We start from the raw sequence: 4,701 nt of genomic DNA, 5'->3' as shown, positions 1-4,701 counted from the left end.
AACTTTGGAAAACACTTGGTAACCCATATAACAACATGTTTCAAAGATCAATTTTGTAAAATCAAGCCCAAAGGTAAACCAATTGAACACCAATTTCAAATAAACTTCAAGAACAGGATGTACATTTAACATGCATGTGTTCAATTGAATTCAAAACTACTAACACATGACCAAATGCAAGTTTTAGCTCAAGAACATGATGAATTCATGGACTATAACAAAAATGTGGACATGCATGTGGAAATTCATGAAGAACAACCTCAAAATTCAAGAATATGTACATGCATGCATGGATTAAGCCTCAATACAATACTTTAAACTATAATTTGATTCTAATCTCCAATAATCCCATCAACCATGCAAGAACAACTCAAATGTACAAATGAGAGGATGAAATCTCTATCTTATGTCTTGAATTCCAAGTAAGGAAGCTCAATTTTGCAAATGCTCTTCAATTCTACTAATTTTCCAAGCTAAATTTGATTATCTCAAGATTTCTCTTAATTCTCTCTTTCTTGCTCACGGTTATGGTCTAGGAAGATGAACAAAGTGATGCATCAAAATGATATAAAGTGGAGGAGAGGTGGTCTAGAATCAAGCCACTTAGTGGCAAAAGTGCAAATAACTCCAACTAATGTAATTTTTAACTTAAATAACTCTAATTTAATCATTCTAAATCGAATTTAAATTAAATCTACCATAAAATCACATAAATTCTAATTAACATAAAACACCAATCAATTTTAGATTCGGCCGCCGATAAGACCTTCAATTCGCAGTTCGAAGTTAAAAACATGAACGGATCATTCCATGACCAACAGATAGAAATGCACTTACAGATAATACACTCATGCAATCAGTTTAGGATTTCCTCCTAATCAGTTACTTATCATATTCGGTCACAGTTTAGCAGTAATCAGAGGTGAGGGTTGTCACAATATCAAATTATCAATTTAAACAACGAAATTTTTTCGAATTATCTCATTGTCTTTTCAATTAAAATGTATTGTTACACTGTTCATTTTCAGCTATGAAACCATTTTACAAAATAATTGCTCGTTTATTGAATTGTAGCAAAAATATATTTATTGGTTAGTGGTTATTTTTTTTGTATACTTGATCCAACTAGCAGTGATGGTTGGTTATTTGCTAGGTTGTTTAGCTTACCCTTATTTTATTTTTGTTCAGATTCAGAGGAATAGAGCTGGGCGGGTCTTTACTTATGGGAATGCCGAGAGTAGAACTATGATTTAAGTTACTTGGATTACTATTTTGTTAGTAGATTATATTAGTAGACTTGGTGAACAATTTCATGTGTTGGCTTTTTTGGCTTTCGAAGGTTAATTGTATAAATTTAAGCATGCCAGCAAGGATCAATAAGTCCTTATAGAATTTATAATTGCCAATCAATTATCAGATAATTGTGTTGAAATTCTTTAGACTCAATGAAGAAGACTTTTACTGATAGCTTGTTTTAGGAGAAATTTATAAGAAATAACAAATACAGAATAATTTAGAAATTGAATTTCATTGAGTGAATAAGAACTTACAATGAAATGACCTTGTCTTGAAAAGATTTATAGCAATGACAACTTGAGCACTACTCCTAGGAAATGAAGTGTAATACAGGAATAGAAATGCTGAAAATGTAAAGAACTGGAAAGAAAATATGAAGTAAATGACTGGTTTCTGGATCTGAGTCTAGGTCCTTTTCTATTTAGCCTTCTCTGTTATTTATACTTTTTAGTGATAACCATCGAAGTGGCTTTCTAACCTTTGAAATACGCTTCCACGATCTCTGGTCATGGCTTTGCTCAATTAGCTCCCACTACGTCTCTTTTGCAGTTAGGCTTCCCTTCTGAATTTGAATTCAAATTGTAGGTAACCGTTAGGCTATGTCATTTCGCGCCTCTTGACTATTTCGATGCCACGCAGATCCAATACTACCAATATGAACTGGCACGTGTCTGTCTTTGATTGGAGACTTGCATTAATTCTCCAAATTGCCCTTTAGGTGCCACATGTTACTCTGCGATTGGCTTTTACAAATTATACAACCAACATTACTCCCCACACTAACATACCCAATACTTGGTGATATTAGTAGACTAGTATAATCTACCCACGTCCTAGGGCGTGCATGGACCCTGTATATTCTGGAAGTGTAACCGTTTTTTGAACAATGAAGCAGTGAACTTCATTAAATCCTTGTGCGTTATACTTCCATTATCTGAGTAGATGAAAAGACTAGTACATCCCCAATGGCCAATCACACATTCTCTTACATTGATCGAGCATACGAGGAGTCTTTGGAAGATGATTGCAGGACTCGAAAGAACCTTAATGCATTTATTGGCTACACTTATCGGCCTCCATTTATACAAGTCATGGAAGTTTTTGCAGGTTACCAGCCTTTGGACCAAGAATCTGCTAACTACAAACCTTTGGACCAAGCATTTGCAAAAATGGATCTTGGAAGCTCCTCCCCTGCCCTACAACTCTCTATATGGGACGAAGCCACTTCTTCTTCCTCCAAGTCCACTGACTGGAGAAGTTGGTCAACACCTGCTGAACCCCAACTAAGAGAGCGGATTCATCATCGATTTGTTGAATTCGATGATCCCTTTTCCATTCCCCTTCTGCTCGGATCTCAGTGGTTTATCCCTATATACCCATTGATCACCAACGCAGTCTGGAAGACAACTTGCATGTAGTGTGGTACACGTCTTCCATGCCAGTAAGGATAGTGCAGAAAACTCCTCATCTAGACGAAGCACAGGGGTTTAATCAGTTATTTTTGGCTAATAAGGCAAAACTTTGTTCTTCTGACTTGCTCGAATGTGTGAATGACCCCCAATTCCTCTCTTCCTTCAGGATGGACCCTCTCTGCACCTCCTCTTCCTCAAAATCCTCATTGGATGGAGGGATTGAAACTTATTCTCTTCGAGGGTTAGGTTTTCTCTTCCTACCATCCTCCAGTTCCTTCAATTGCATTTGAGCGATACAAAGCTCAACTTCTACTTGCTGCCTTCTCTCACTTGCCATTCAATGTTCTTGGAGATGAGATTCATCTAAAAAACTTCTAATGGGCCTGTGATGTTATGACTCGGGGTCATGTTCTCAACCCCATTGCCTAGATAGAGCTTCAATCCTTTTTGGACCAACTCCCGCTCCTTCTTCATTGGTATAAAATTTCTTTGGCCACCAGCAACTCTTTGGACGAAATCATAGCCAATCGAATTCAAACTCAATATGAAGTAGAGAACCTTATTGAAGAATATGATGACTTCAAGAACAAGGACTCAGCGTACTGGGACAATTTAGATATGGACGAAATGGAGTAAGGCTTGAAGGAGACATAGTTTGAAGTGAAGGCTGAATAACTTTTTCACAAAATAAGAGCCTATCAACTACAGCAAACAAAGTTGGATAGAGTGGAGGATAGAATAAAGAAAGAACACAAGTTCATAGAACACTGTTGGGTTAAATTTAATGAACTTGTTACTTTTTCTATTTCCTATTATTATGAAATTGAATTTGTAGCTAAGTAGGCCTTTTTATATCAATAAAACTAGGGATTTTCTTTCCCTCTTTTGCATGATCTGATTTTATATTCCAATTACATGCTTGCATAGCGAATATGGCTTTATACCTTACTCGAATCTGCGAACGACAACTTGAAAGCAGCCAAAATATTGCGAATTAAAAAAATCTTTATAGGAGTAATAGTATTCATCTTAGGATTTTACATTCCAATCATATGATTAATATAATCTGTGTGAATAACAGTACCAATCTTGCTTCGAGGCCTAACTCAGGTATTTCAAAGCATGAAATTTCTCTTAAGAATGGCCCTATTTGCCTTCGAAGAATCTTGTATAAGCAAAAGCGTAAGATTAGTCCCTTGGGCTTTGGACTTTTTATAATGCTCGACCAAGAACTGGTTTCATAGTGCTTATTTATGCTGAAAGAATATGCAAGAACCATATTCTAACTATAGGTTATTACGAAAATCCCTTCGAAGGAAACTTCCTTTGTTGGAAAGTTTAAAAACACATCTCCAGGATTCTTGATGTGAGCAAATCTTAACTATGCTTGAATTCAAGGTATAAGACTGGCTTCGAAGCCAACTAAAACCTTTCGAAGCCAACAAACACCTTTTGAAGCCAACTACATGTTTTCAAAGTTAAGCTAAGTATTTGAAAACTGGTTTCGAAGCCAACAAACACATTTTGAAGCCAACTACATATTTTCAAAGTTAAGCTAAGTATTTGAAAACTGGCTTCAAAGCCAACTAACGCCCTTTGAAGCCAACTAACACCTTTCAAAGCCAACTATCTGTTTTCAAAGTTAAGCTAAGTATTTGAAAACTGGCTTCGAAGCAGTCTAATACCTTTCGAAGCTAAGCTGGATATTTGAAATTTATTTCCCTCCTTCATAAGGTATCTACATCCTGGCTTGAAGGTAGTCTTCTTTCTTGTGTTTTCAGGGTTTTAAAATAAAAGCCTTGATCACACGTGAGTTAGAACCTGGGCCTATTTAACCCGTTATGTTAAATAGGTAACTTTGGACAGAAAGGTTTTAAAACCCCTTCTTTTCACGCTTTATCTGTATGCTTGTCCAAAGTCTTTCTTTCACTCCTGTTGCTCTTATCTGTAGCTCTTTGCCCTTCTATTCACTTTCTTCTTTCAATTCCTTGCT

This window comes from Camellia sinensis, chromosome 7 (genome assembly GCF_055761805.1).
Source record: "Camellia sinensis isolate YWXY chromosome 7, ASM5576180v1, whole genome shotgun sequence".
In the NCBI taxonomy this organism is placed as follows: Eukaryota; Viridiplantae; Streptophyta; class Magnoliopsida; order Ericales; family Theaceae; genus Camellia; species Camellia sinensis.
Note: the sequence above shows the minus strand (reverse complement) of the source record.